This window comes from Chiloscyllium punctatum, chromosome 2 (assembly GCF_047496795.1).
Source record: "Chiloscyllium punctatum isolate Juve2018m chromosome 2, sChiPun1.3, whole genome shotgun sequence".
Classification (NCBI taxonomy): Eukaryota; Metazoa; Chordata; class Chondrichthyes; order Orectolobiformes; family Hemiscylliidae; genus Chiloscyllium; species Chiloscyllium punctatum.
Window position 1 is genome coordinate 78,776,985 of NC_092740.1, and position 22,756 is coordinate 78,799,740.

The 22,756-nt window shown below is 41.2% G+C and overlaps 1 protein-coding gene and 1 long non-coding RNA gene across 2 annotated transcripts in view; one reads left to right on the forward strand and one right to left on the reverse strand.

Annotated features, from left to right (window-relative positions):
- The window catches only part of LOC140485967 (zinc finger protein 474-like), a 36,914-nt gene that overhangs the window by 11,636 nt on the left and 2,522 nt on the right, over nt 1-22,756 (forward strand). The window lies entirely within an intron of this gene.
- The window catches only part of LOC140485970 (uncharacterized), a 60,276-nt gene continuing 43,325 nt past the window's right edge, over nt 5,806-22,756 (reverse strand). The window contains exon 4 of the long non-coding RNA XR_011962487.1: nt 5,806-7,456. This is a non-coding gene — a long non-coding RNA (uncharacterized lncRNA). The remainder of the gene's footprint in view (nt 7,457-22,756) is intronic.

Consider the following 22,756-nt stretch of genomic DNA (forward strand, 5'->3'; position numbering starts at 1 on the left):
TACATTGTAGCCACAGTCTGACACGAGTGGAAGGAGTGCATATTGAATGTGGTAGATGGAATATTATCAAGTGGGCTACTTTGTATTCTATGGCATTGAATGTTTTTTAAATGTTGGAGCCAGACTCTTCCATTCAACTCTGGAATATTCTACCACTTCACAGCTTGTGGATGGAGTCAGGTAATGAGTTAATTACCACAGAATTCCAACTTCTGATCTACTGTTTATTTGGCTAATCCAGTTAAGTATCTTGTCAATGATAACCCCAAGAATGTGGATAGTGGGGAACTTGGTATTGGTAATGCCATTGAATATGAAGTAGAAATAGTTAGATCATCCCTTATTGGAGATAATTATTGTCTGTCATTTTTGTCACACACATCTTATTTGCAACCTTTTAACTCAAGCCTGAATGTGTTTGAAGGGCTAATGCCCAAAAAGGTCAACTCTCTTGCTCCTCAGACTGCTGTGCTTTTCCAGTGCCACACCTTTCAACTCAAACTTGAATGTTGTCCATGTCCTGTTGCATGCAGGCACCAATTTATTCAGTATATGAGAACTTGTGAATGGAACTAAATACTACAGTCATCGGTAAATGTCCTTACTTCTGACCTTATGTTGGAGGCAATGTCACTGATGAAGCTACTGAAGGTGCTTCGGCTGTGCACACTTGTCTGAGGCACTCTTGCTGTCCTGAAACTGAGTAGTTGGTCTTCAGCAAGCACAACTATGTTCCTTTGTGCTAACCAACTAGTGGAGAGTTCCAATGCCACCCTCCTCTGATCCTCATTTGCTTCAATATTTCCAGAGCTCCTTTGTGCCACAGATGGTGAAATGTTGCAATGATACCAAGGCCAGTCACTCTCACCTCACCTTTTGAATTCTGTTTTGTTGTTTGAATCAATGTAGTGATGTCAGGAGCTGAGTGATCTATTGGAATCCAAATTGTATACCACTGACAAGTTTATTAATGAGAAACTGCCAATTGATAGCACTGTCAATGATTCATTCCATCACTTTGCTGATGATTGAGAGTAGACTGTTAGGATGCTAACTGGCCAGATTACATTACGCCTATTTTTGTGGACATAAAGGACGTTCCAAATCCAGGCTGGCAACAAGACTATTTTTGGACTATGTAGACAGTGTTATGGCCAGTCTTCAGGCAAGGCAAAGTTCCCCAGTTTAATATAGTTCCAGACAAGATTCCTAATTTGTCAACTAATCAATGAAGGTAATTTGTATGAATTTATAGCCAAGTTAAGGACATGGTTACAAAGAGACCAAATTTGGGAACTAAGTATTCAGTGGTATGTGACTTTTTGAAAGGACAGGCAGAAAGGAAAGAGTAGTGGGGTAGCTTTGTTAGTGTGGGATGGGATAAGTATAATAGCAAGAAATGCTGTTGGATTCAGAGATATGGAATCTACATGGGTGGAAGTATGAACAACAAGGGGAAGAAGACACTGTCAGGTGTAGACTATAGGCCCTTGAACAGTATCTATATCGTAAGTGAGTGAATAATTCAGAGGGTAATAACAGCATGTAAAAAAGACATTACAGTAATCACTTTCTCCTAGTACAGTAATCACAGGTGACTTTAATCTACATGTAGATAGGGAAAGTCAAACTGGCAGAGGTAGCAATGAGGGCAAATACATCGATTGTATTAGGAACAATTTCTTAGTTCTTAGAACAATATGTTTGGATCCAATCAGGGATCGGCTCTTTTGATCTAGTATTATATAATGAGGCAGATTTAATAAATGATCTCAGAGTAAAAGATCCCTGAGGAAACACAACCATAACTTAGTAGAAATTATCATTCAGTTTAAGAAGGGAAAGCTTGAGTCAGAAACAATTTTTAACCTTAAGTAAGGGTAATTACAAAGGAATACGGGCAGAGCTAGCTGGAGTGGACTGGGAAAGCAGCAAAGATGGTTGAGGAAAAATGACAAACATTTAAGAAAATAGTTAAACAAAAATGTATCAAGAAAGAAGGATTATAGGAAAGAGATAAACCAATCATGGTTAACCAGGTAAGTTAAGGACAGCATAAAATTGACAGAAGAAACTTAAAATGTAACAAAGATTAGTGATGAGCTGAAGGATTAGGAAAGTTTTGAAGGTCAACAAGAGATGACCAACAAAAAAATAAAGAGGAAGAAAATAAACATTGAGAATAAATTTGCAGCTGATACCAAGACAGTACTAAGTTTTTAAAATATATATAAAAGGAAGAAAGAGGCCAAAGTGAACAAATGTTGCTTGGAGAATGAGGCTGGAGAGATAATAATGGGGAATCAGGAAATGGCAGAGGAGTTGAATAAATACTTTGCATCAGTCTTCATGGTAGAAGACACTAATACCATTCCAAAAATTATAAATATTCAAGGGGCAGTTGTTTTAGAGAAAGTAAATATATAATTTTCACTAGACAAGAAGTACAAGGTAAACAAATGAGGCTAAAAGCCAATAAGTCCCTGGAACTGATAGAATACATCTTAGGATATTAAAGAGAGTAGTTACAGAGATAGTGGATGCATTGTTTGTAGTCTGGCTGGAAAAATGCCAGAGGATCGACTTTCTTGAGTTAATAAAAGAGTGAGTTTTTAGTTATTAAATGTGAGGAGAAATAATATACATTCACATACACAAAGTCTGGTTAAATTGGCTCCTTTTAAACATGAATTTATTGGTCTGGGAGAAGGGCATCAACAAAGAAAGGGGTCATTTGTAAAGTAATGTTGGGTTAGATGAATAAAGAAAGGGAACAAGTTCATCCCTTCTCACTGTAAGATATAAGAGCAGAAGTAGGCCATTCAGCACATCATGTCTGCTCTGCCATTCAATGAGATCATTGACTCTGCTTGATCATATTATGTATTTCGAAATGCACTACAATTACATCTTTTGTAGTAGACTCTAACATTTTCCCAATAAAAGATGTTAGGCTATGTGGCCAACAGTTATCTCCTTCCCTATTTGAATAAATGTGAGACAGTGGAAATTTGCTGATCCTCTGGCATTTTTCCAGCATCTAAGGAGTCTTGAAAGATTACTAACAGTGCATCCGCTATCTCTATAACTACTTTCTTTAATATCCTAAGATGTATTCCAACAGTTCCAGGAACTTACTGGCTTTTAGTGCCATTTGTTTACCTTGTACTTTTTGTCTAGTGAACCATTTACTTCCTCTAAAACATCTGCCCATTGACTAGAGATTAGAAATGCAAAATGAATCCAAGAAAATTAGAAAAGATATACAGATCAGTCTCTGATTGCTGATCGGATATTGTAGACATTATGTTGAGCGATACAATAGCATTGATGTTTGTAGGTGAACAGTTGAGTGCCTGTGCCGGACTTTGCAGGCCAGCTGAAGTTCTTTTGTCCTGTTTCATTTTGATTGGTTGTTTAGCTTGCAGCACTCAAAGCAAGATACTGACGTTTTAGTTTTTTATCAGTCAGCCTTGGCATCCGGACAAAACATTTGTTCAAGACTTCAATAAATCCATAAGTGATCAGAGATTATGAGGAGAAAGTGAGGACTGCAGATGCTGGAGGCCAGAGTTGAAAAATGTCGTGCTGGAAAAACACAGGAGGCCAGGCAGCAACAGAGGAGCAGGAGAATCGACGTTTCGGGCATAAGCCCTTCTTCAGGATCAGAGGTTATGATCCATGCTCGTGATAATGGCACTTTTGGGATGTAATTGAATCTCAGACTTTGATATGATATTGGGAGTATGTAACTTTGTCAAACTGTTGCTTGACTATGTGTGGGAAATTCTTCTAATTTTGACACAAATTCCTAGATGTTATCAAGAAGGATTTTGCAGGGTTCACTGGTCAGGCTGTGCTTTTGTTGTGTCCTGTGGTTGGTCACTTGGATGGTCCATTGAGTTTTATTCTTAGACATTTTTGTAGTAAGTTAATACAACTAAGTGGCTTACTAGGCCATTTCAGAGCACATTTGAAAGTCAAAGACAATTCTATGGGTCTGGAATCAAGTGCAAGTAAGAGAGGGCAAGGACAGTGAGTTCCAGACCCCAGCCACTCTCTGGGTGAAAAATATTTTTGTCTCTCCTCTAATCTTTCAACCATTCAGTTTAAAACAGTCTGTGACCTCACTGCTAAGAAAAACAGGCAGTTCCCATCTACCTTCCTCTACGCACACGTCCTCAATTTTTCAAAATTCATTTGTGGAATGTGGGCATCACTGGCTGTAAAACCATTTATTGTCCATTCCCAGTTGCCCTTAAGAAGGTGGTGATGAGCTGCCTTCTTGAACTGCTGTAGTCTATGTGCTGTAGGTAGATCCACAATACTGTTAGATAGGGAATTCTAGGAATTCAAACCAGCAACACTGAAGGAATGATGATATATTTCCAAATCAGGATGGTGAGTGGCTTACACACATTTATCAGCTACCTTTGTCCTTGTGGATGGAAGTGGTTGTGAGTTTTGAGATTCTAGCTCAAGATTTTTGGTGAATTTCTGCAGTGCATCTCGTAGATAGCATACACTGCTGCAACTAAGTGTCAGTGATGGAGAGAGTAGTGTGATACCAATCTAGCAAGCTGTTTTGTCCTGGATGGTGTCAATGTTCTTGAGTGTTGTTGGAGCTGCACCATCAGGCAAGTGGGGAGTATTCCATCACAATCTGACTTGTGCCTTGAAGATGGTGGACAGGCTTTAGTGGTCAGGTGATGAGTTATTCACTAGTCCTAGTCTCTAAACTGTTCATGTCACCACTGTGGTTATATGGTGTGTCCAGTTGAGTTTCTGGTCAATGCTAATGTTATGAAGGTGTAGGTGTATACTGTGCCTTTAAGTGAGAGAGGAAGCTGGCAATGGCTGAAAGCACAGAGTGTGCTGAACAATTTAAAAATGTTGGTTGACCCAAGTAGCTGGTGCTGTGTTGCCATGGTGCAAAACCAATTTCAAATTTGGCCAATCAGTTTAAATTATGCCCCAGAGAACAAAATCCAATCAAATATGAATTTAGTGCTTTGATGACATCAAGCAAATGAAATGATCTGATGTCTTGGGGTATAAAATCGGATATTTTGAACAGTTGGGGGAGAACTGCCAAGCACCAACAAGTGTAGCTGAAAATGTGTTGCTGGAAAAGCGCAGCAGGTCAGGCAGCATCCAATGAGCAGGAGAATCGACGTTTCGGGCATGAGCCCTTCTTCAGGAATGAGGAGAGCGTGCCAAGCAGGCTAAGATAAAAGGTAAGGAGGAGGGACTTGGGGGAGGGGCGTTGGAAATGCAATAGGTGGAAGGAGGTTAAGGTGAGGGTGATAGGCCGGAGTGGGGGTGGGGGCAGAGAGGTCAGGAAGAAGATTGCAGCTTACGAAGGTGGTGCTGAGTTCGAGGGTTCGGACTGAGACAAGGTGGGGGGAGGGGAAATGAGGAAACTGGAGAAATCTGAGTTCATCCCTTGTGGTTGGAAGGTTCCGAGGCGGGAGATGAGGCGCTCTTCCTCCAGCCGTCGTGTTGCTATGGTCTGGCAATGGAGGAGTCCAAGGACCTGCATGTCCTTGGTGGTGTGGGAGGGGGAGTTGAAGTGTTGAGCAACGGGGTGGTTGGGTTGGTTGGTCCAGGTGTCCCAGAGGTGTTCTCTGAAACGTTCTGCAAATAGGCGGCCTGTCTCTCCAATATAGAGGAGGTTGCATCAGATGCAGTGGATGCAGTAAATGATGTGTGTGGAGGTGCAGCTGAATTTGTGGTGGATATGGAAGGATCCCTTGGGGCCTTGGAGGGAAGTAAGGGGGGAGGTGTGGGTGCAGGTTTTGCATTTCTTGCGGTTGCAGGGGAAGGTGCTGGGAGTGGAGGTTGGGTTGGTGGAAGGTGTGGACCTGACAAGGGAGTCGCGGAGGGAGTGCTCTTTTTGGAATGCTGATAGGGGAGGGGAGGGAAATATATCCCTGGATGCTGCCTGACCTGCTGTGCTTTTCCAGCAACACATTTTCAGCTCTGATCTCCAGCATCTGCAGTCCTCACTTTCTCCACCAACAAGTATAGACTGCTACCCAAGTAGCTCTCTGAAAGGTACCTGTCCATAAGAAAGGTTGTGCAGCAGAAGACCAAAGAAGAGACCACCCAGGAAAATACGGAGGAAAATCCATGGCAGATGGAGTTTAATTTCGATAAATGTGAGGTGCTGCATTTTGCGAAAGCAAATCTTACCAGGACTTATATACTTAATGGTAAGGTCCTAGGGAGTGTTGCTGAACAAAGGGACCTTGGAGTACAGGTTTATAGCTCCTTGAAAGTGGAGTCACAGGTAGATAGGATAGTGAAAAAGGCATTTAGTATTCTTTTCTTTATTGGTCAGAGTATTGAGTACAGCAATTGGGAGGTCATGTTGCGACTGTACAGTCCATTGGTTAGGCCACTGTTGGAATATTGCGTGCAATTCTGGTCTTCTTATCGGAAAGATGTTGTGAAACTTGAAGGGGTTCAGAAAAGATTTACAAGGATGTTGCAAGGGTTGGAGGATTTGAGTTATAGGGAGAGGTTGGATAGGCTGGGGCTGTTTTCCCTGGAGTGTTGGAGACTGAGGGGTGACCTTATAGAGGTTTATAAAATTATGAGGGGCATGGATAGGATAAATAGACAAAGTCTTTTCCCTGAGGTGGGGGAGTCCAGAACTAGAGGGCATAGGTTTAGGCTGAGCGGGAAAAGATCTAAAAGAGATCAAAGTGGCAGCTTTTTCACTCAGAGGGTGGAACGTGTATGGAATGAGCTGCCAGAGGAAGTGGTGGAGGCTAGTACAATTGCAACATTTAAACACCCATCTGGATGGGTATATGAATGGGAAGGGTTTGCATGGATATGGGCCGGGTGCTGCCAGGTCAGCATGGATGAGTTGGACTGAAGGGTCTGTTTCAGTGTTGTACATCTCTATGACTCAATGACTCTTGTCGAAAGCAGCCTTGATGCATTGATCAGATCTCTCCTTAGCCTCTTCTGCTCCAGAGAGAACATTTGCAAACATAACCTTTCTTTAATAAATCCATGCTAATTATCCTTGAATTAATCCACTCCTTTCTAATTGAAAATTTATCTTGTCTCAGAACTGATTGCAATAATTTCCCTATGAGGAATAGATTGTGAAATGTTGTGGCAGTTAAAATAGATTATACTGGTTGTGCTGACTTTTGTGGTTGAGGAGTTGTTTGGTGATTTTTGGTACTGCAGTTGTTTGAAAGGTATTCTTCAACATTGTTGACTTGACCTGCTCTTCAGCAGAGAGACAGTCTGTTTTTTATAATCCATAAATTCAAGAGTGTCCCGTGGATGTTTTCGGCTGTTCCCCTTCATGGTACATTTTAGTATAGTGGAAGTTGATCATAAGCTGGCACACTAGCATGCTGGCTCCCTAGCATAGTAGCTAATGAAGTTCAGGGGTAGTAGTTGCTTTTTTAACTCCCTTACTTGTGATTTCCTGGAAGGATAAAACACAAATATATATTTTACCCTGAATTGTTTTTCTTTTAATTCATATTTTTTTCTATCTATGTGCCTGCAGTCTGGGATACAAGAGACCACAGTTCATTTTTTTGAATGGCATCTCCTCCTTTGAAGTATAGCTATCAGAAGTTCCCTTTATACTCTTCAGTTGTAACATTCCTGAATTTCTCTCAGGTCCTGGTGTAATCCATGCAGAGATTTTACACAGGCACCAATTTTTCATTTTCAGATATCTTTTCATGTGTATGTCATTTTTCTAAAAGAAAACACACTTTGTAATTTAACGTTCCATACATCCACCAATGATTTCAGATTTCAGGGTTAATGATCTATTTTCATGACAAGGAAGATGTTTAGTCTGAACACCTGAATATCCCCTTTGAAGTCTTCCACTGCTGTGACATTAATTTACCTTCAGTTAGCTGTGTCCAGCCTACTTTTGCAAAATAATTTCTAACTTTGTAAAATTGGTTTTGTACCAATATAGAAGTCTAATTCCTGTATTATCCTTATCCTTTTCCTTCATTATGTTTGAACCAACTGAATTATCATTAGCAACAAAATGTTCTCCCATTGCTTCTACCTGCCAAGCTTGATTTCCTAAAACTGAGTCGAAGTTGCACCCTCTCTTATTGGACTTGCCACATATTGCCAAAAAAGAAAGTCTACTAAATTAATTTCAGAAATTCTGTTCTCTTAATTCATTTCACACAATATTCTGGTTAGTATTGGGTTAATTGAAATATATTACTATCAGACTCTTATTCTTTTTGCACTTTTCTGGGATTTGCCTATATATTTGCTCTTCTATCTTCCCTTGTTTGTGGTATATAGTACATTCCGAGCAATGGTGAACAGCTTTTTGTACTTCAGCTCAATCCATATACAGGGGAACATCGATTGTCCGAATACCAATTATCTGAAAATTGGATTATCCAAAGGTGATCTCTAGGTCACGACAGAAACTTTACAACAAAGATGTGTGTCCAACACTGATCACGTCTTTTGTTTACACTGAATATAAGTGCTGCTGAGAACAGTTCTGGACTGATGCAAGCACAGGCACCATCTCTAAACGACTGACCTCCCCCCTCCCCTCTCTTCACACACTTTTTCTAAACACCCCTTCCCTGGATAATCTCTCTAACGTTGTCCTGTACAGGGCAGAGGTTGAACCTGTCAAAAAGTTACAGTAAAAAGTTGTGCATATGTCTGTGTGCACGCACGCGTGCGTGCTATTTGGAGACTCACCCTGCAAAAGGAAGTAGCAGCCGCAGCAGTCTTATTAGTGTCTAGTCCAGCTGCCCCGGAGAGGGGGCAGGGGCGGGGCGAAAGGGGGTGGAGTTGGGTGCAGACCAGGGTCACGCGAGGGCAGTGTTGGGGACAGGCAGGGGCAGTGTTGGGGGCGGACAGGGGTCACGTGGAATGTGGGGTGGGGGCAGGCGGGGGGGGCCATCTTGGACGGGGTTTGGGGGCGGATGGAGGGGCAGTGTTGGATGGGGTTTGGGGGTAATGCAGGGGATAAGGATGGGGGCGGGCAGGGGAGGTGTGGGGGTGCGGTATTGGGGGCGGACGGGATTGGGAGGCGGGGTGAGGGCTCGTGTGCGGTGTGCTGCTGCTCATATCCTGAACAGACAGCAGACTTCATAGAAAACTCCAAGCTCCAGAGGAAAGACTTTGAATTGATTAACTGAATAATCAATTGTCCGAACGAAATAGTGCCCGCCCATCTCGTATGGATAATTGAGGTTCCCCTAAAGTCTCATTTAATGATCCTTGCATCATATTGCCCCTCCTTCTCTAACTTTTTGGGGTGTATAGTATACACCCAGTCCTGGTTGCCTCTCTTTTTCCCTTGGTTAAATAAATATGGCCTCATTTAATAATCCTTCTAACAGATTATCTCTACTTATCACTGTAATTTACTCTGACCAAAATCACCACTCCAGTTCCTTTCTTTCCCCTCTCACCATCTCATCTGAAAACCCTGTAACCATGCGTGTTGAGCTGCCATGTCTATCCCTCTTAAAGACATGTTTCTGTAATAGTTATGGTATCATACTACCACATTTGTACTCATACCCTTAGCTTGTCTGTTTTGTTTGCTATAATCTTTGCATTAAAATATATATCCTTGAGCACTGCCAAACTCTATTTCCTCTCCATTCCAGACTCATCAACTAATTTCTGCCTTTCATTTTCATCTCTGATTTTGTCCCAACGGAATCAACCCCTGGCTCCCATCCCATGCCAAACCAGTTTAAATCCTCCCCAATAGCAGTAACAAAACATCCCATGAGGGACTTACTCCCAGTTCTATTCAGGTACAACCCATCCAGCAAAGCGTGGGTCCCAATGTCCCAAGAATCTAAAGCCTTTCCTACTGCAACAACTTGCCGGCCATTCACTTATCTTATCCATTTACTCCAGTACTCATGTGAACATGGCACTGGGACTAATCCAGACTACCTTTAAGGTGCTACTTGATAATTTTCTCCCTATCTCTCAATTCTGATGGCAGGGCCATAGCCTTCTTTCTACCAATATCATTGGCTCTGATGTGGACGGAAACTGCAGGCTGTTCACACACCCTCTCCAGGACGCTCTGAAACTGCTTAGTGACAGACTTGGTCATGACCAGGGAGACAACATCAGCCTGGAATCATACACGTGGCTGTAGAAATGTCTATCTGCTCCCAAGTTTTGAATTACCTATAATTGTTGCTTTCCAGTCTTCTTTGTATCCAAGTGTACAGCTGAACCACCCCTGGAGCCATAGATTCGGCTCTGGCGGCACTCCTGAGATGAGCCATCACTGTCATCAGCATTCAGGGCAAAGATTGTCGGGAGAGTGAGATATACTCTGTATTACCTGCCTGGTGGTCTCCCATTCCCTCCCAGCCTATATACTTTTAAGCATTGAATGATCATATCTGTAAAAGTGTAACTCACATAGCTAACAGTCTTATGGGTACACTACAGTGATGTAAGTTGCTGCTTAAGTTCTGAAAATTAGAACTCAGCTGCTGCAACTGATGGCACATTCTGCAAACAAAAGATTTTCCAGGATAGAAGAAGCATCCTGGAGTTCCCACATTGCACAGGAAGTACATTTGCAGAAAAGATACCCTGCCATTACTTTATTAATTGACCTGGCTATTGCTAATACAATCTTACAAATACTAATACACCTTGTCAATACACTTTACCAACCCTGATAGACCCTTAAATGTTTTTATTTAGTTGGTGAATTTAGTTAATGATTCACACAGCTAAAGTAAAGTAATAGTAACATCACTTTCCAAGCTTGGAGCAAAAGACAAACTCATCCACTCCTGGAGACTGATTAAAAAAAAGTTGGAGAAAGTGGAGCACTCATTTCCCCACTGTGGTACTGTGTACCAAATTCCCATCTGAATCAAATTCGCAACTCCATCTATCTCACTCAGGCAGAATCTCCTGATGATGCACCCCTTATGTCTGTGCAGTCTGAAAAGGCTGTGAATCATTTAAAGACCTTTGCTAACTGATGCAAAGAGTGAGTTTGTGCAAAGGGCTCAAGTGATTATCGCATCATGCTTTTCACTGAGCTATTTCTAACATTGAAAAATCTGATAAAGTGATTTTGTTGAAGCAGATGTCAAACATTTTATTTGCACCTCCTTGGATACAAAAACAATGAAATCTTTCATTATGGGTCCCATTACCAGTCATTACAGTTCATGCTTTTAAAGTTCAGAAATCCAAATCTATAAAAGAAATTTAATCCATTGCATTCAGATTTTATACAGAAAACACATACAGGTCTGATTCAAATAAAAATACCTCCCACCTCCACTTACCTTCTAATTAAAATTTAACTCAGGTTTATTCCTTATTGCTGATATTGATTCTTCTCCTTGAACTGTCGTGTGGAGACAATTCACAGCCTAAGTCAAAGCCAAGATTCTCTGGCATCATCGGTGCATGCGCAAATGATGATCATTTTTGCTGACATCTTGGCATTTGTAATACTCTCTGATTTGACAAATCTATCTCTTATACACAGCCTCTGATGAGCCGTTGGCCCATTTAGGTTTCTGATATAGTAAGTTGTGCCCAATTGAACCAAATATTTTCACTCGATGGATAATTGCCAACATCAGACAGCTCCCTGTTTAACAAAACTATTTTACTCACTTGAAGATTGTTAGTTCTATATCAGCATCTAATTCTTGTAAGCTTGAGAAAAGCATAACAAGATTTACAACCTGAATCAAATTTATGACTCTACACTGCCTATAATTCATTCAGATGTAATCTCCTAACCATTTTCCTCTTCTAGATTTCAGATTTACTGATACTAGATTTCAGATTTTTATAATTTAGTGAATTTAAATTCCCCAGAAGCAGCAATAGGATTTGAGTTTTTGTTTTCAGGCCCAAGTCTCTAGGTTTCTGATCTAATAACATAACCATAATGTTGCCATACCCTTGCTCTGAAAGCTGTGTAAGCCTAGCATCCTAACATTATAAGCCATGACCATACATTTAATGATTGGGTTCATATACAGCTTTAACATAATGACCAAAACTTCTTCACTGAACACAACACCATTTCAACCTAGACATAAAAGAAAGATTAAAGAACATGTGTTTTGAGGAAGCTTTTAAAAGAGGATTAAGAGCCATGGCAGGAGCTTAGTAATGATTTTTCAGATGTGAGGTTGAAATAGCTACAGACTCTGTAGACCTAACTGGAGCTAATGACAAATAGTTCCAGAGGTGTGTCATAACTCATCTGAACAGATTAATTGAAATCTATATAAAGTGGAGACCAGATCAAAAGAGTGGGAGGTAAGTAGATCTGCAGTCTAGAACTGAAGGGTCGTAACTATGCTGAGGCAGATTTCCTACTTTAGGAACAAACTTCAATGAATACTGCAACCCAATAAAGTAAAATGTCTCCTTCTCACTGGTGCAGGAATGTCTCATGTAAGAGCCAACAACAGTTTCGATACAATCTTGAATTGTGTCTTTGGACTGCAGCAAAGATATATACAAATTATATACCAATATTATTTAATTAATATTATGAAACATCTTGCATCTATTTAGTAACACATCTGTTACTTTGTCTAGGTATCCTGCAGTTTGTCACATGGTTTCATTTTACAAAAAACCTGTGCAAAAATATGATAAGCTGACATCCCTTTTTTTATCATTACATTGTGATCATGTCAATGCACAAATTCTTTAGTTATTTCATTATGCATTCTTCCTTAGTTCATGCTCTTATATGTTTGCAAGTGCTCTTATCATATCTTTATATGGTAAATCTTTGAAGTGGAAGCTTCAAACATTTTTTCTCTTAAAACACACTATAAATGACAGCTGTATGTGTAATAACAGAACTTTTCTAACCATATTGACTAAACCTAGGTAGTTGTGTAACCTGCAGCCACTCAAACCTGTTAACTCTCAAGGCAAGATTTTATGCATAAACATAATGACTGTGCGATCAGTGAATTGTGCTCTCCTGCTGTACTGATGCTAATTTCAAAGCTCTTACATAGTTGATTCAGCAGCCGAAAGCAGCTTTTATCTCGATTCCTAAGATTAAGGCTGAGTGCCTAACAGTCTGCATACTGATTAGTTGGTTTTTGCTGTTAATATGAATGGTCTAGCTGGTTGAATATCACCCAGTTACATCTGTGTTTTGCCAACAGCCGCTAATTATTTCCCTTATTAGCAGCATTACTGGCAACAACTCCAAAAGCAAAGTAATTAACTTCAGATGTTAGTTCCTTTTGAAGTAGTAGATTCCAATACAACCAGTAGAAGATCAAAATCACAGGCGACAGAAAATCAACATCACAGATGTTGAAAACAGAGTATAAGCTGTGGGAGACACACTCGTGGGGACTAGGCTTTATTATTGGAAGAAGATCTGATTCACAACCAATCAACCAATGAACATGAATCTAGTGGCTCATGCTTTTTGGCCCAGTAAATGATTGTTGTAGCCTTGGTACTTGTACAAACTCTGAAGATTTATTACATTCTTTTTCAAAACCAAGTATAAATATATTCCACCACAAATCAATTTACATCTACATACATTTTCAATGATGTAATCCATTCACCAGCTTATCCCCAAGGTTACAATCTGCTATTAACAACAAATGCAACTCAGTTGAAAACATACCTTCCCTTTCTCTCACTAATTTCACCCTTCAAACTGAAAAAAAATCACTCTGTAAGAAAATTGTTTGTATTCAGTGATCCAAACCATACAGATATATATCTAGAAAATGAAATGTACTTGACAGCAACAGAAGAGTACTTTGATCCTCTATCAATCTTGTTGCAATACACAGAAACTGTTGGTCTTTTGATTTAATTTTAACTGTGTTTACAGTTATATTACAATAAAACTAAATATACAAGACTGAAAATCAACATATAGACTAAACAATTTACAGAGCTCAAACTAAACCTGCTGTGTATGTGCATCAATGCATTTCAACTTATCGCTTTCTCAGTTCGGAGAATCAGTAAGATAATAATGTGGAATGCACAAGGGATTCAGGCGAACCCCAGAACTTTAGCTATTGTGAATAATGGACAACAGCTGGTACATGACACTGATGCAAACCAGATCCAGCAGGTCAAGCCATATTCTGAACATTCCAGCAGTGGCCCATATAACAGGAAAAAAAATCAGACTTTATAGTAAGATAATTTTTTAAAATGAGCATTATGGATAAGATTCTCAAAACAATAGGTTTTACATAGCTGATAACTACAGGTACAATTTTATTTGAAAATAAATTCAGTCAGGATATAAATGATTTACTGTGAGACACATTTAATATAACATTAGCACTCAATGGAATGTTTTGCTTCTATTCTAATCCGGCCTTCGGTCCTTAGGGCTTCTATGCTTGGGGCCTCCAATATAATTGGCCTGCAACTGGCGCATTTTTCAGGGTGGACTGTGATGCTGAAAAGCCATCCATCATGGTGCCACAGATGTATTTAGTAGGCTTTTCCAATTGTCTTGAAATCTGTAGCACAATCTCAGACACTATCCCCAGTGCCTGCACACATGTTTAGCATTCTACAAGAATCCCTTATCTAAGTAACCAGGAGCCATGAGAACTGAGTCTCAAGGATCCTCAGCCTGATTGATATTTTCATATCTTCATATCTTTTAGTTAAGAGTTTTGCCAGGAGTAGGTGGATGATATCATAGATGCAATGCTGTTCCAGAAACAATGGGTTTGTAGTTATTAATCCTGTTCTGTTGCTTTTTCCTGTACAACAATAGGACTTCTTTTTTCTGGTCCCATTGCTAAGCATATTTTCACACTACGGCAAGCAAGTAATATGTCAGGTGCCCAGCCCAACTCATGCGCATCCCCTCCTGAGATACTTTCCATAATTCAGAGGGTGAGTAAGGCACTCATAGGTTAACTGATGGCATCAGCTGCCCAATTAAGCAGCAATAAAGGGCCTTCATCTGCCACTATTGCCACAATGTGGAGGAGCTGGTGTTGAACTGGGGTGGATAAAGGTGTTATGTGATTTTTAACCAAAATCATAAACAGAGGGGTTATGGAGTCATACTTCAAAGATGTCACCGTAGCTTTTATCACTGTCTGCACTTGAAAATGCAGTCCCATTTTCCATGCACTATTCTTCCCCACCCCACCCCCCCCACCCCCCCCCCCCCCCCCCACAACCCATACTCCTTCCACTTGACACATCATTGATTCTAGTTTTGCTAGGGCTCCTTGATGCTACATTCAGTCAAATGAAATCTTGATGCCAAGGACTGTGACTCTTTTCTTACCTCTGGAATTCACCTCTTTTGTCTACGTTTCAGCCAAGGCTGTAATGAAGTCAGGAGGTGAGTGGCCCTGGCGGAACCCAAACTGGGCATCATTGAGCAGGATATTGCTGAGCAGGTGCTGACTTGATAGGACTATTGATGACATCTTCCATAATTTTGCTGGTGATGAAGAGTAGATTGATAAGGCAGTAAATGACTAATTTGGATTTGTTCTGTGTTTTATGTACTGGATATACCTGCAAAATTTTCCACATTATTGGGTAGATGCCAGTGTTGTAACTGTACTGGAATAGCTTGGCTAGGGGAGCAGCAAGTTCAGGAGCACAGGGCTTCAGTACCATTACCAGAATGTTATCAGGGTCTATAGCTGCAGCATCCAGTGCCTCCAACCATTTCATGATATCACATGGAGTGAATTGAATTAGCCGAAGACCAGTATCTGAAATGCTGGTTATCATTGGCGGAGGCCGAGATGGATCATCCCCTTGGCATTTCTGGTTGAAGATTGCCGCATATGCTTCAGACTTATCTTTTTTGCACTGATGTGCTGGGCCCTTCCATCATTGAGGATGGGAATATTTGTGGAACCTCCTCCCCCAGTGAGTTGTTGAATGGTTTATCACCATTAATGACTGGGTGTGGCAGGTCTTGCAGAGCTTAGATATGATTGATGGTTATGGGGTTGCTTAATTCTGTCTATCACTTGCTGCTTATGCTGCTAGGTGGCTTCACCAGGTTGACACCTCATTTTCACTTATGTCTGTTCCTGGCTTGCCCTCTTGCATTCTGTACTGAACCAGGGTTGATCTCTGGCTTGAAGGTAATAGTTGAGTGGGGAAATATGGACAATGGGGTTGCAGATTGTGCTGAAGTATAGTCCTGCTGCTGTTGATGGTCCACAACACCTCATGAATGCCCAGATTTGAGTCGTTAGATCTGTTCAAAGTCTGTCCCACTTAGTATGGTGATAATGCCACACAACACTGAGTTTATTCTCAATGTGAAGGGAGTACTTTGTTTCCACAAGGACTGTGTGATGATCACTCTTACTGATACTGTCATGGACAGATGCATCTGCAGCGACAGATTGGTAAGGATGTTTTTTAAGTGTCACTTCAACACATATTAGGCAGAATTTCCCCAAAATTTGGCCATGTGTCAATCTTGCGGAGTTTCATGGAGGATTTCTCTTGCAGATTTTCTCACACAATCTTACACAGCTCACCTCATTACGTGTGCATCATGTCACTATCTCCAGCGCTGTTCTTGAGCTATCTTGTGCTCACCAGGGGCAGATATGGTCAGCCCTGCTGGGATCTTTCAGGTTTCCCACGATCGGGTACCATATCCAAAGCTTAGAAATGCAAGAGTTCAAAAACAGCAAGCCAGAAATAGCCCTTCATGTTGTGGTATGTCAAGAATGTGAAAATCTCTGTTAGTGACAGAGGAATACCCACAATGTCACATAGAGGTTAAGGAATTTCTTTGCTTTGCAAGGGCAGTTTTGTCACATATCCCAGGACATTTTCAGTTGGCAATGCCTCTCTCTGGAGGGAATTCTATCAGTGAAGAATGACTATGAGTCTCCTGCACATTTTCTAGATTCTGAGGGTAACTTTGGTTGAAACTCTAAACTAGGAGGTTGCATCATATCCACTGGAAGCTGCTGCTCATCCTGGCATTCCAAACACATGTAAACCTGATCAATTCCTTGGCTATTAGTAGTGCAGTGGACATAGAGATGACAACTGGTTTTGTGTCTTGAACCATTGTTGATGGTTCTAATGAGCCTATTTGGGGAATATCAAAACTGAACAGCTTCTCAGGAATGTGTCAGTCAACAGTTTCAGCACACACAAATGACATTTAGCCATTGTCCTCCAAACATTAGGACATACAAACCTCTGAAAAGATAGGTTAAGGGATAGTTTTTTTTAGTAATAGGAGAAATGAAACCTCCACTCCCACCCTCACAGCCCATATTACCCCCAAAAAACCAGCTTTGAACGTAAGGTAATAATGAAGGTATTTTATCGTCCAAAGTATATGATAAACAGCTCCTGGACCATGTGCAAGCTATGAGAAGGTGTAGGTGTTTGTGAATTGTGGAATGTAGGTGGCACTTTATAGGTTACCTGACATTACTGTGGCTTCACTGCCATTACTAGAATTAACTTGTAATGATCAATGACATGAATAATACTAAAATTAAACAAGGCACTAGTCAGCCAACAGCTGGAATACTGTGAACAGTTTGAGGCCCCTTTTCTAAGGAAGGTTATTCTGGCATTGGAGGCAGTCCAGAGAAAGTTCATTAGGCTAACACCAGGTTTGGAGGTACTGTCTTGAAAGAAGAGGTTGAATCTGTATTCATTACAATTTAGAAGAATCAGATGGAACATTTTTGAAATGTGCAAGATTCTAAGGGTAGATGCAGAGAGTTTGTTTCCCTGTATGGGTGCGTCTAGATCCAGAAGGCACAATCTCAGAATAAGGGGTCACATATTTAAGATAGAGATGAAGAGGAATTTCTTCTCTGAGGGTAGTGAATCCATGGAATTCTTTACCACAGAGGGTTGTTGAGGCTGGCTTGTTAAGTACATTCAAGGTTGAGATAGACACAATTTTAATCAGTAAGGATAACAAAAGTATTAACAGATCAGCCATGATCTCTCTGGATGGTAGAGCAGACTCATTAGACTAAATAACCTACTTCTGTGCCTATGTCTTATAGTCTTAATGACATGGCTAGGATTACTTGTCAACATAGTGGCTCACTTCATAGGAGTTCACCTTCTAGAATTCTGTGTCTTTAACCTAGAGTCATAGAGATGTACAGCACGGAAACAGACCCTTCAGTCCAACTCGTCCATATCGACCAGATATCCCAACCTAATCTAGTCCCATTCACCAGCACTTGCCCATGTTCTTCTAAAACCTTCCTATTCATATACCCATCCAGATACCTTTTAAATCTTGCAATTGTACCAGCTTCCACTACTTCCTCTGGCAGCTCATTCCATATGCACACCACCCTCTGCATGTAAAAGTTGCCCCCTAGGTCTCTTTAATATCTTTCCCCTCTCATGCTAAACCTATGCCCTCTGGACTCCCCCATCCCAGGGAAAAGAATTTGACTATTTATTCTATCCATCCCCCTCATGATTTTATAAACCTGTAAAAGGTCACCCCTCAGACTTCGACGCTGCAGGGAAAACAGTCCTGGCCTATTCAGCCTCATCCTATAGCTCAAATCCTCCAACCCTGGTAATATCCTTGTAAATCTTTTCTAAACTCTTTCTAAACCTGCATGGCAGGGTGAAATGTGAGAAGGATGTTAGGACAATACAAGGTGACTTGGACAGGCTAGGTGAGTGGACGGATGCATGGCAGATGCAGTTTAATGTGGGTAAATGTTTGGTTAGCCACTTTGGTGGCAAGAACAGGAAGGCAGATTACTATCTAAATGGAGTCAAGTTAGGTAAAGGGGAAGTACAATGAGATCTAGGTGTTCTTGTACATCAGTCAATGAAAGGAAGCATGCAGGTAATGCAGGCAATGAAGAAAGCTAATGGCATGCTGGCCTTCATAACAAGACGAATTGAGTATAGGAACAAAGAGGTCCTTTGGCAGCTGTACAGGGCCCTGGTGAGACCGCACCTGGAGTATTGTGTGCAGTCTTGGTCTCCAAATTTGAGGAAGGACATCTTGACTAGTGAGGGAGTGCAGTGTAGGTTCATGAGGTCAATTCCCAGAATGGAGGGACTATCATATGTTGAAAGATTGGAGTGAACGGGCTTGAGTTTAGATGGATGAGAGGGCATCTGATTGCGAAGTATAAAATTATTAATGGATTGGACACTCTGGAGGCAGGAAGCATGTTTCCGCTGATGGGTGAGTCAAGAACCAAAGGACACAGTTTAAAAATAAGGGGTGGGCCAGTTAGAACAGAATTGAGGAGAAACTTCTTCACCCAGAGAGTGGTGGATATATGGAAAGCTCTGTCCCAGAAGGCAATGGAGACCACGTCTCTGGATACTTTCAAGAAAGAGATGGATAGAGCTCTTAGAGAGAGTGGAATCAATGGTTATGGGGATAAGGAAGGAACAGAATTCTGATTGTGGGTGATCAGCCATGAACATAATGAATGGTGGTGCTGGCTCGAAGGGCCGAATGGCCTACTCCTGCACCTATTGTCTATTGTCAAGTTTCACAACATCCTTCTGATACAAAGGAGACCAGGATTGCATGCAATATTCCAACAGTGGCCTAACCAATGTCCTGTATAGCTGCAACGAAACCTCCCAACTCCTATACTCAATGCTCTGACCAATAAAGGAAAACATACCAAACCCCTTCTTCACTAGCCTATCTACCTGTGACTCCACTTTCAAGGAGCTATGAACCTGCACTCCAAGGTCTCTTTTTTCAGCAACACTCCCTAGGACCTTAACAGTAAGTGTATAAGTCCTGCTGAGATTTGTTTTCCAAAATACAGCACCTTGCATTTATCTAAAATGAACTCCATCTGCCACTCTTCAGCTCATTGGTCCATCTGATCAAGATCCCGTTGTAATCTGAGGTAACCTTCTTCGCTGTCTGCAACACTTCCAATTTTGGTGTCATCCGCAAACATACTAACTATACCTCCTATGTTCATTTCAAAATCAATTATATAAATGACAAAAAGTAGTGGATCTGGCACTGGTCCTCCACTGATCACAGGCCTCCAGTCTGAAAAACAGCCCTCCACCACCACCCTCTGTCTTCTACCTTTGAGCCTGTTCTGTATCCAATTGGCTAGTTCTCCTTGTATTCCATGAGATCGAACTTTGCTAACCAATCTCCCATGGGGAACCTTGTCGAACACCTTACTGAAGTCCATATAGACCACGTACATTGCTCTTCCCTCATCAATGCCAGTCTTTGTGTCTGTTTAATGAAATGACTTCTTGAATGGCCTCATATCAGGCACAAATAGAGTCCACTCTCAAATAAAAAAAAAACACTTCTTGTGTTCACTTTAGGTGTGGTGGCAACCATTTTTAATTTCATTGTGCATTTGTGATTCAGTTAAGGAGGGAAGATAACGTAGAGAGAGAGAGATAGTCCCACCCAACTCTTTAATTTAAATCTTCATCTCCCTACTTCGCCTCCTGAGCCTCAGGAGTTAGTTATGTGAAAAAAAAGACCATTTTGAACCTAAATGGGTCATACATGATTTCTTAATTTCTGCATTTTTGTAAAGCTCGTTGTAATAAAATTTGATTGAAAAATGACAAACATCATGATGCACTGTCCCTCCATTGAAACTAGAGTGGTAGTGACCATCGATGATTTATCCCTTCTGCAGTCCCCCTCTAAGTCCTCCATGCTCTATGATCTCCTACCCTTGAATGCTGAGTTACTTCCTGTCATAATTATTGGTCCCCCCCTCTATACCAGTACGCTGCCTCTAATCCCTATAATTGACTTCTCCAACTTCCCCACCATAGCAATGAGCCTTGATAAACATCTTGTCTGTCGGTGAACCATTCCTCGGACTGATTGTGGCCAACACCCAACTGACTTTGAACAACAGCCTTGACTAATATCTGTACAGCTCCTCAGCTGACCTTATGCTAGCTCCTGACTGGTTGTAATAGACCTGGAGGACTGACCATGGCCAACTCCCCGGGCCATAATGATGCAGATTCCCTGACTCTGAATGCCCTAGGCAGTGGACTGACTGTCCAAGATCCTAGACTAATGTTGTGCAATGCCCTTGACTGACTGTGTTAGCACAGCCTGACTGAAAAAAAGTCTTCCTTGACACGACCGAGGACTAGTTCCCTGAGACTTTTGAGATAATTTGGTTGAAACACATTCAATATGCTTGGCATATACGCTGCTGGGTCACACCACAAGTATAAAATGGTGCTGCACACCAACATGTCCACCTCCTTGACTCATCATTGCTGGCAAAAATTGCAGGCAGCCTGGCTCTGTGTCTGTGTTAAAAAGCAATGCAAGTCAGAAATACTGTGAGCCTTTAACGTCTGAATTAGGAGTTAGTGTGTAAATAGACAATGCACGACAGAGATGCTGTTCACATCCAAGTAGCTGCAAAGTGAGAGAAGGCTGAGAAAGTAAACAAGTAGCCCTAAGATGCAGCCTGCTTCAGTGCCTGTCCTGGAAGTCATGATTTGGAGGTGTTGGTGTTGGACTGGGGTGGACAAAGTTAAAAATCACACAACACCAGGTTATAGTCCAACAGGTTATTTGGAAGCACTAGCTTTTGAAGTGCTGCTCCTTCATCACCTGATGAAGGAGCAGTGCTTCAAAAGCTAGTGCTTCCAAATAAACTTGTTGGACTATAATGTGGTGTTGTGTGATTTTTCTATTTGCCCTGGAAGTGGCATGGAAGAAGCATTGAAATAAAGGGTGTTATTGAGCTATGAAGTGCAGTATGGAACTGCGTTATAAGGGCGTTGGAGATGTACCATGATGATGTGGTGAGGCTGATTCTTGGTTGATGCCAGCTGCTGAGGATGGAGGGTATAGGCAGTAGGTGCCCATGGATGTTTGGGGAATGCTGTTCAGGATGGATACACAGAGAAGACTTCAGTGAGGTACAGTTACAGGATGCACACTCTGCATTTCACGTTGGTAATTACCACAATCTAGTTTCAATCTGTTACTTGGGAAAATAACAATATGCATATAAATGACATGAGATTAGGTAATAAAGATTAATGCATTAAGGTGGGTCCCTCATCACTCACTTACATGATTCTCATCTAGCGATTAAAATGCAAAGCCAAAAACCAGACTCTTTTTCTTGATCTGGAATCAATTTTTCCATTCTTGCTATATTTTCCCAACTGTCTCATCATTGCCAATACCATTCAGGGCGTGGGAAGATTCAGACCATTGTTTCATAGACAACTGAAAGTCGATTATCTTTTATCTTTTTTCATAACTCATTCCACAGCGTTATTAGGGAGGGATTCAGAACATTGACCCAGCTTCAGTGAAGGAATGGTAATGTTGAAAAGGTCAGGATGGTGTGTAGCTTGGAGGGGAACTTGTAGGTAATGTTCCCATGTATTGGCTGCTGCTGCTGACCTTATTTTTCAAGATGGTAAAGGTGTTGTCTAAGGAGCCTAGGTGAGTTAAAGTCATAGAGTCATAGAGAAGTACAGCACAGAAACAGACCCTTCGGTCCAATTAGTCCCTGCCAACCAGAAATCCCAATCGAATCTAGTTCCATTTGCCAACACTTGGCACATACCCCTCTAAACCCTTCCTATTCATATATCTAACTAGATGCCTTTAAATATTGCAATTGTACCAGCCTCCACCATTTCCTCTGGCAGCTCATTCCATATACGCACCAACCTCTGTGTGAAAAAGTTGCCCCTTAGGTCTCTTTTATATCTTTCCCCTCTCACCCTA